The sequence below is a fragment of the Barbus barbus genome, assembly GCF_936440315.1.
Source record: "Barbus barbus genome assembly, chromosome: 42".
NCBI classification, from domain to species: Eukaryota; Metazoa; Chordata; class Actinopteri; order Cypriniformes; family Cyprinidae; genus Barbus; species Barbus barbus.
Genome location: NC_136720.1, coordinates 13,245,160 through 13,255,585, shown reverse-complemented (window position 1 = coordinate 13,255,585; position 10,426 = coordinate 13,245,160). Strand labels below are relative to the sequence as shown.

Genomic DNA, 10,426 nt, shown 5'->3' with positions numbered 1-10,426 from the left:
CATCATGACTGCCATTCATGATTCGACATTAATCAAAAGACTTTCATGCTGTATGAATGAAATAAGAGCTCAATCTATCTATTGGAACACTAGCAATGTTGCGGAGTACTCTTTGACCACTAGATGACGCCATTTGACAAATTACGTTTTGCTTGATTGATAACTCAATATTACGCGTCTCCATGCTTACAATGAAGCGAATGCGTGAGGCTTGGTTGACATCGACCTTTTTTTCGTTTGATCGTGAACTTATGTTAAAAGGAAGTAGCCAGATTCACTGGGAGAATCATCCTGCTAGAACAACTAGAAACGTCCATGCTGTCCTAAAATGAAATGATCTTGTAGTTTATTTTACAACAGCCTACTTGTTTTTATCTAATTAAAAATCATAAATGTATTATATGAACTGGAAGTCAAATCGGACATATATTTGTACATATTACAATATGGACATAAATTGGACTTATGGTCACGTCCACAACCATACAATTATAATTCACCATTTTGATTGTCAATTTACTTGATTAATAAAACGACAAGTCCCAATCTCTTAATGTTATAAAGGAGCTATTGAAACATTGGCCGTTCATTGTCGATTAATACTCGGATCAAAGCGCGCGCAACTTAAACACCCTTTGCATAAGCCTACAACCATAAAGAAACAGAAAATGCGCATGATTTCATCACTTCTATGATATGGTCATATTGCCATATCAGGTACTGTGTAAGAAATTAAATATTTATTTATATTATTCTTCCCATGCTGTCTCATTGTAAAGCATAGATTGAACTATTGCAATGCTGGGTACACAGGTCACCAAGAGCTTTGAGTATGATATGGTGCAACTTTTTAAACAATTTTGCAATTCAGTTACAGATTTGGGGAGCAAATGTAAGAGATTAGATCTGCATTCTTGCACTGGCACAGTCATTTGTAAAACACTCACGAGCTTTGGTGCGAACAGTGAGAACTAAAAATTAGATTTTCACGATTTAAAGTTAGAATCAACAAAACAATCGTGTTCTCTTAATATAAAGCTGCATCCCAGTATTTGAATGGCTATAACACGTGTGCGCGTTTGGAGAGCTCCAAGTGCACATTTGCGCGGGTGCAATATCAGAGTTTAGTGCTATAATTCAGAGCACAACCTGGAAAGATTAATAATTGAGGTTGCTTTCTTGATTTCTGATGGCACAAGATCTGTGAATATATCAAGATCGTTTTGATTTAAAGGTTCAAACTGTTAACATTCCCAAAGTGCCAGACAAATTTGCGCACAGACAGGATTTCGTCATTTTTTATCTCATTTTGAAGCGTTAACTCGTTCCATTAATTAATTTCGTTTGAAAATTAGCAAAAATCAACGCAAAGCTCTTTGAAGAAATACAAAAATATATTATTTATCTTTTCATCTCGTTGGCAAGGAGATGTTGGCGTTCAAAGGGCCGTTGCGTTTATATGCGGACAGTCAAGTCATGCAGTTATTATTATGCTGTAAGGGGTGGTTAATATGTAATTTGCACCATATGGCATTTTAAAATCCAACCTTATTTCCACAATCTTCGATCTGTGTGGATTTACCTAATGATGCCCAATTAGTCATTGAGCAGGACCAAAGATGAGGTTTGTGTGGATACTCTCTTGCTAATATTTGCTCTCCAAATATTTCCTTTGAAACGTTTACAACACATTTTATCTGCTGGCCAGACAAGGGACATCTGGGAGGGTTTTCAACTCACTATTTTTATAAATAAAACCACAATTGGTTCACATTTGCCCCTCTGACTCTATTTGTTCATGCTTGAAAGAAAATGTAATAAAATGGGCTCCATGATGGATTTATGATTTATCAAAAGCACTTTACCATATGGCAGTCGTCTTTGGAGCAGATTTTCAAATGTTTGCTTTACAAGAACTAAATCTGATTAACATATAGCCTACAGTCGTCGCGTGGAAGGATGAAAGATGCGCCAGTCACGTGACCTCCGGAGAGCCTCGATCTCTAGTCGTGTGAGAATCACAGAAGTAAAATTGGGCTTGTAGGCTCATAAATGAGTTTAACATTTCAGAATTATACTTTGGGAGCTGACTGCTTTCATATGTGGGCGCGCACTCTTTTCACTTGCTCATTGAGAACATGGACCTGTTCCGCGCTGCGTGGTGCTGAAATCACACACTCCACACTTGCTGCTCTGTTCGCTCAGCAAAGGCGGTGATTTCAAACCCACCAAGCATTTATGATGAACATTGAACATAAGTCCTCAACATAAGTTTTTACAACATTTTCCAAACTAATAGGCTGTCTGAATTCAATATGGAATGGAGAGCGCGCGAACATCATACAGATGTTATGGTTACTCCTGCGAACGCGAATTCTGGTGAAGCTGTCAGATTAGTAAATATTTTCGGGCCAAAAAGGTCCTTTGTCTATAGTTGATGCAGGAAACACCGCTTTACAATAACGTTTAAAAACTGCGTACCAACCCTTGTGATCACTGGTGAGTCACCATCGAGAGTCTTTATTTACTTTCTTCCTATGTGGACAGTACGTCATCTTCTTGATAAAGGCACTGGGATATATATATATATATATATATATATATATATATATATATATATATATATATAAGTCACCCGTGGGGATTAGTGAGTGGGGGCCACACTCAGGGACGCATCTCCTTCTAGAAGAACAAGAACATCTCGGCTGTAAGACGAGCGTTAAGCGCCTTTTAACTCATTCGTTTTGCATGTGTGTTTTTTGTTTCATGTATTAGATTTCATTATAATTTAATACATTAAATGTTTACTAAAATACAGTTTTTGTTTTATTTTATTTTTTATTTTTTTGCAAGGCTACCTGGTGCCGGTTGGGATGCGCGGCGCAAATTCTGATCTGGGAAAGGAAGGTTGGCAAAGATTTTCAGCCTCTGATTGCTATCAAAACTGTACTGAAGTTAGACTTTACTGATGAAAAACTAGTTAAAACTCATAAAAATGAGTAGCATAGAAATCAGAACATTTTTAAAACGTTATAGCCGCGTTTATGCCGCAAAGACGCAGAGAACAGTTCTTTTCAACACTAAAAAAAAAGGTAGGCCTACACATTGGTGCAGTACCCTTTCAAAAAGTAGCTACACATTTGTACCTTAATTACCCTTAAATTTAAATTGTAGGCCTACCGCCCTCGTTTTATACCTTTTTTTCGAGAGTGAAGTTGTTCATCTGATTTTGTTAGAAATTCCACTTTATCATAAATGCGCAAACCTCCCAATGATGTAGCTTCTGTGTGGATATGTGTCAGGGGAAGGGAGTGTGAATCAACTGGGCGGTGTGTTTCTGAACGGCCGTCCTCTGCCCGTTTATAAACGGAGACTGATGATTGAGCTCGCGAACGAGGGCGTGAGACCATGTGAGATCTCCAGAATACTAAAGGTATTGAGTAAAATTCCCACTTTACCATGTGTTTATGCGAATATCAAGATGTTGGATTAACAGTGTGCTCTGTGCAGGTCTCCAACGGCTGCGTCAGTAAGATTTTGGGCAGGTTTCAGCGCACAGGGTTCATTGGTCCTAAAGCAACGGGAGGCAGCAGACCCAGACTCCTGACTCCTGATGTTATCTCCATCATAGCGCAGCACAAGCGGCAGAATCCTGCAATGTTCGCCTGGGAGATCCGGCATAAACTGGCAGATCGAGTCTGCAGAGGAGATAAAGTCCCCAGTGTGCGTTAAAACTTGATTGAGTTTGGTTGATTTTTCTTTACTAGGTCAATATTAATATTAAAAAAGGTTAACATCAAAAGCTGCTGTTGATTCAAATATGTTAACGTAATTTAGAAAGACAGTTTCTGTATAGACACATGCCATCAAATTAAAGGGATAGTTCACCCCAAAATAAAAAAGTTGTTATCACAGCCCAAACCTGTACGACTTTCTTTCTTCAACATGAAGGTGAGTAAATGATTGCAGGTGAAAATTATTTTGGGGTGAACGATTTCTTAAGATGGATGAAAAATGAAAATTTGTGGACAATTTACTAACCATTGTTTATGATGTAGATGATTTTGAGAATTTGAACAGATTTTGAGAAATTGAGCATTACATCACTTGCTCACCAATGGATCTTCTGCAGTGAATGGGTGACATCAGAATAAGAGGTTAAAACTTATTAATTATGATTTTGGTTATTACAAACACATGGATTTACAATTCACAAGATATTAAATGATGGACTGAAGATTTGAGGATTATTATGATGTTTTTACCAGCAGCTTGGATTCTCATTCTGACGGCACCCATTCACTGCAGAAGATCTGCTGGTGAGCAAGTGATGTAATGATAAATTTCTCCAAATCTGTTCTGATGAAGAAACAAAGTCATCTATATCTTGGATGACCTGAGGGTAGGTTTTTCATAATTTGTTTTAGTAAACTATGCCTTTAAACACACAAGTCTAGCCTACCAAAAAATATTTAACATTTTCGCTAGGAAAAAAAAGTTTGTATGACTTTTTTATGTCATCAGGTGTCTTCCATAAACCGGATTCTTAAGAAGATTCATCTAGATGTGGACATGATGAGCAGTGCATATCCAGATGTAAACCGCAGTTACACAGGTAATCTGTTTTGTTCAAAATTCAAATGAATACAGGTGAAGTGTGACATGTTCTGATCATCTGTTTAGTAAAGAATAATGATAAAGATGATTAAGTGTATGACCTACCTGTATTCATCCTACTTGAAGGCCTTGAAACAAATTCTTCCCACTTTTTCTTCCTGTCACCCTAGAGGAACAAGTGGATAAGCAGAGGAGTTTACACACAACAGCTCAGACAAATCAGCAACAAATAAACAGAAACCAGCGAGGCACCTCTCATCGCAGCAGAACAGCTTTCACCACAGATCAGAGCGAGAGGTTAGAGAAAGGTGATCATTTCAGTCTCTCACTGTCTGCTCAGAGTCATCTATACTGAGACACATTATAACATCTCCCCTTCTGATGTCTGGCCATTCAGAGTTCATCCGTGGACTTTATCCAGACCTTCTGACCAGAGAAAAGCTGTCTGAGGAGACAAACCTTCCACAGAACACTATAAAGGCAATTCAGACTTAAAACTTAAGCTAACAAATGCTTTTGTTCCTCGAAAGTGAACATCTGTCATATTAAATGGCTTCCAGAGTTGGCTTACCTATATTTAAAGGGGCTTGTGTTAGATGTTTGACTTGATCTTGATCTTCCATCTGAAGGTTTGGTTCTCCAATCGCAGAGCGAGGATGAGGAGAGAATAAAAGGAAGAACCAAGTGACTGTGGATCATTGGGTAAGTGCTGACATCTTGTTTTCATTGTAGAAGTACACAGTATGCATTATAAACGGTGTCTCTTTCTCAGGTGGAACTAGGCCGGGGTTTCTGGGAAGTAGGAACGCTTTGATTTCATTCTCAGCAACATCTGGCGGCTCATTGGACACTTACTTGGCTCATCACACACAATCCGCTTTTCCATTGGCCCATCACAGAGACAAAAACACTTTTCCATTGGCTCATTTGAACTCAAATGCAGCGTCAACATGTCCATTGGATCACACAGAGAGTTTGATGCCACCATACCACCAAGGCAATGAGGAATCAGCTTACCGATTGGTTCCCTTTGTCACAGATGAAAGGATCTTAATGACTAATCATTCACAGTGGGCTTCTCATCAATCTGTGATGAGACAGAATGTTTCAATGTTTTGAATTCCAAAAGAGAACATTGATGTTGTGGACAGTAGAGGGCAGTAAAGGAAAGTAATAGCGACACCTTTTGTGGAATGTGTTTTTTGTGTATTTTTTTTTTTTATTGGGGGGGGGGGGTCAATATTAGACCGGTTTCTTGCCAAAGCCTATAAACAAATCATGTATTTTATAGTTTGGTTGTATGATTTAAGTGAAAGAAATGAAATGGTTTAAAAATTAAATTAACTTAAAGATTCTCTGACTCCATTCAAATAAAAAAATATTTGTTAAATCAATGAAAATAGATAATAAACAGCTTAAAAAACAAACAACATAACCTACAATGAAAAAAAACATCTTAATTTTTAATATGTTTTTTTTTTCTCTTTTTGTCTAATAAAATAATTAAATATTCTTTAAAAAGGTAATTAAAAGGAGAAGCAACCCTTTATATAAAATATATTATTATTACTTTTTATAGTTTATTTCTACATGGTTTCCAGAGGTCTTATGAATATTAAGACTTTTAAGACCTTTTTGATAACCAAATATTTCAGGATGTTTAGATATTTGGACTGGAAAACAAGACACAAATTTTGAGGAAGATATTTATTTTTGCAGTGTACGCAACATTTAATGCAATGAGTTTATGAATTCAAGACTTTAGGCAAAGATTTAAGAATTTTTAAGGCCTTAATTTGCAGGAGGGCAAATTATGACCTTTGAAGACATTTTTATAATTTAAATAGCATCATTTTTAGTGATTTTGTATAAGGTTTTTTTTTTTATAAACGTTTTGCGGTTGCACTTTATTTTACAGTACATGTAATTACATGTACTTACAGTGTACCTACATAAAAGAAAGTTTTGGTAATACAAGGTAGCTACATGGAGTAGAGTTAGGTTCAGGGTTAGTACCAGTTATTACCTACAGTAGTTATTGGAATTACTATTATAAATACATAGTATGTACATGCGGAACAGGATTGTAAAATAAAGTGTTATTTGTTATGCTTCTTTAACACAAATTGTAATTTAAGTAAAGATTATTTGAAGTTTAATATTATTCTGCTTCTAAAGCCAATCTATCTTGTTTCAATGTTTTGTACTGTAGATATATTACACTCTCAGAAAAAAAGGTACAAAAGCTGTCACTGAGGCGGTACCTTTTAAAAAAATACACCTCTGTACCTTAAGCGTCCATATTGGTACCTCAAAGGTACGCAGTAAGTGTACATATTAGTACCTAAAAGGTACAAATGTGTACCTTTTGGAAAAGAACCACCCCAGTGACAGCATTTGTACCTTTTTTTGTGTAGCTGAAAAATGCTCATTAAGAATTTTTCATTGTAGATGTCAAAGCCCCTTTATTCTACATTTAGCAGCAAAGTCAGTTCAGCTTACAAAATTAGGAAATAGGTGTTTTTCAGAGTACACAACAAAAATAAAAGTCCTAGTGGACAGTTTGTAGTACATTCGCCAAGAGCCCTGCTATCCAGTTTTCTTAGGTTGTCTCTGCCTTTGAGGCCATTGGCACTAGTAGCTACACTGACTTACATAATGTCTTATATACTAAATACTTAGCACTTTAGCACACACTCTTTCTCTCTCTCTTTCTCAGACCACCTCTGTCAGTTCATCTGGTAAGAAATCTCTCCTGTGAGCATTGGCCTAAACTCCCATACTTCTACACGGTGAATGAACAAGATCAACACTTGGACACAAACCAGAATGCTTCAAGCACTAGCAGGGAGTCTGGACAACGCTGACAAACATGCAGAGGTCAAACTCACGGGCTTATTTCTAATATAAATGCAATTAATCTAAAGATGTAAGTGTTTATTTTCAAAATTAGGAAGATCAAACACATAAACCCTTAGGAAAACTGTAAGATTCCCTATAAAAACCTCTATAAAGGAAATATGCACCATGAACGAGATGCTCAGAAATAAATAAACGATCGAAGAGAGTCATTATACGGGCAGTTAACAAACCACTGAAGCAGAGAAATGACTTCAAATGATATAGAGAGAGTTTCGAGTGGAAATGTGGTTTTCTCTTGATTTAAACAGAAAACCTCTGTGTTTAACTGTACATTGGAGTCCTATAGAAGATCCGACGTCTCTTGTCTGTTCCAGTGGTTTTCAACTCTTGTCCTCTGGGATCCTGCAACAGCATAATTTGTTCCAGCCTTGAACTAACACATCTGATTCAACAATAATCAGCCGCCGCTGGATTAATTGAATCAGGTGTATTAGTTTAACCTCGCATGGCGGCAAAAATCCATCATGGAGCTGGAACAGTTTATTCATGAAAGCTCTCCTGACTTACATCCATGATTGCTTCAACATACTGTCTGTCTGCTCCCGTTTGACTCAAATAACTGCTTTATAAATTCAGTTCGCTTTTCAACAGTTCGAACTTTGACCTATAACCCCAGCTGATTTAAGCGCCCTGAAGGAAATGGGAAACTATTGGTTTGGGTCTGCGTGACCTTTTTTCCTCACACGTCCTTTTGTATTGGCCATAGAGAAGGTTGCATTTGTCAGCTATGGTTCGCCTGAACACAACCTGCTGAAAGCAAATCGACACACACACACACACACACACACACACACACACACACACACACTTGGTGGGTTGAAACATCAGATCTGAGCAAATGGAAACAATTAGGCCATGGAAAGTAACATTGGAATATCAAATTATTAGCCATTTTTCATTTAATAGCAGTGTTATTTTAGTATTATTTATATAGTATTATAGTATTGCTTTTGTTCATCTTTTTTAAGTCGCCTTGGAGAAAAGCATCTGCTAAATACATAAATGTAAATTTATTCATATTACTTATTTACTTATTCGTTATTTATTAATATTATTACATTTATTATTTATTAACATCTGCAAAAATGCATAAATGTAAATGTATTAATATTTTGAATTTGTCTATTTTTGTAAAAAAAACTAATCTAAAAAATATTTATGATTTAGTAATTTTTGTTATGTGCTTTTGTTATTTTTATTAGTTTAGCTTTATTTTTCATTTTAGTACTTCAACTTATTTCAGTTAGCTGCTAAAGCATTTAAAAAAAAATCTAATAAGTATATTAGCTTTACTTCAATAATCAAAAACAATTTTTAATAGTTTTAGTTTTAGTTAACTGGTGAGTAGGAATTGCAATATTACACACACACACACAAAAACCTTTTAAAAAAAGGTTTTAATTATCTACAAATAAAACAAACAAAAAAATGCCACAGGTACATTTACTTACATTTTAAAAGTTGAAAATACAAAACAGTCTATAAAAATAGTGTTCAAAATAACAGCAGCCTAGATATTCAATATTAAGACCATTGATGACAGCAGCGCACAAAATCACAAAACCGGTGTTAACAATACAAAACAAGTGTGAAAAGTGATAAAATTAAAAAAAAACCCCAAAAACAAACAGCCACCTTATATACACAGCGAACATAATATTTACAATAAAATACATTTTCGTATTAAAAACGCAATAAACATTAGTTAAAACAGTTACCCTGCCTGTTGTCGACTGCATTACTCTATTTAGTACTGCAGTTTGATGAAGTATTTTTGCACTCTTGGCTAAACGTTGAACTTAAAAGACCCTCCACATGGGCTTATAAACCTTCGGGGAGCCGTCTAGGAGTCGAAACGCACTGTTATGACCCAATATTTTCCTTTAAAGACATATCGTCCGTGTGTTTTGTTTACAAATGTTATGTTTCAAATCCACACGCCAGATTAAACACAATAAACACTTCTGGAGAATGAAATGCCATGACTTTGGTCAATCTATAAAAGATATAAATAAATACTTTGCGAACTGCGTATAAAATTTCGACAGCTATATTACACCATGTGAAAGGAAAAGCCTTCAGATGTTTGTAATTTCAGATCTATAAGACCTACGGATGTACAGAGTGACATTAACACACTCTTTGGAGTGCAGTATACGATACAGCCCCAAAGGAGCCACAGAACGCTCCAAACTGGAGTAAGGCAAGGTGCGAAACATTGGAATGTCACTAAACCCCTCTGGAAGTGTGTGATAACATCCCATTGAGGCATGAATACCGGCTGCCGATTTGTGAAGTGGTTGATGTTGAAAATGGTGTTTTGGAAACAGTGGTTTAGAACATAAGTTGCACCTAAAATGCCTTCAAAATGATATACAATGAAGAAAATACATCTGTGAACAAGTGATAATGTCTGAAAAATGCACCCCAGTGAAAACAAAAGCTCCGCCCGGTCTGAGAACGTTGGGTTATTGCCATCTTCAAGTATCTCCAGGGAATGACATTTAGAACATCTGCTCTGGTCTGAGACAAATATGTTTATATGGATTAACACCACAGTTTCTTCTAATTGCTTTTCTTTCGTCATTTATCCATCTGTCCTTAATTTATAAGGGCTAAATCACCAGCCACAACAAACTTCTAGAGAGTTCAGAAGTTGTCACTTTCTCCATTTGTTGGTTTAAAAATAATGTCTGATGTCGGATTTTCACAGCTTGTTTGCGAAAACATCAGATATTCTTGTCTTGCAACCTTTCCATTCCAGTGGTTTTAATTTAAGCTAAACTCTGGCCTCCAAGTTGTTTGCATACGAATCATACAGCAACCATGGTCTTCATGTTGTAGATGCTACAAAAACGCATCGCACCATTAGTTCTATTCACCAAAT

General features: G+C 36.2%; 1 pseudogene across 1 annotated transcript; it reads left to right on the top strand.

Moving 5' to 3' along the window:
* The first annotated feature begins 2,873 nt into the window (after window positions 1-2,873).
* LOC306861839 (paired box protein Pax-4-like) lies at window positions 2,874-7,484 on the top strand (annotated as a pseudogene). Its single transcript has 9 exons — window positions 2,874-2,907; window positions 3,303-3,433; window positions 3,511-3,723; window positions 4,525-4,627; window positions 4,827-4,925; window positions 5,015-5,097; window positions 5,247-5,323; window positions 5,400-5,687; window positions 7,337-7,484. The product of its transcript is annotated as a paired box protein Pax-4-like (transcript).
* The last annotated feature ends 2,942 nt before the right edge of the window (window positions 7,485-10,426 follow it).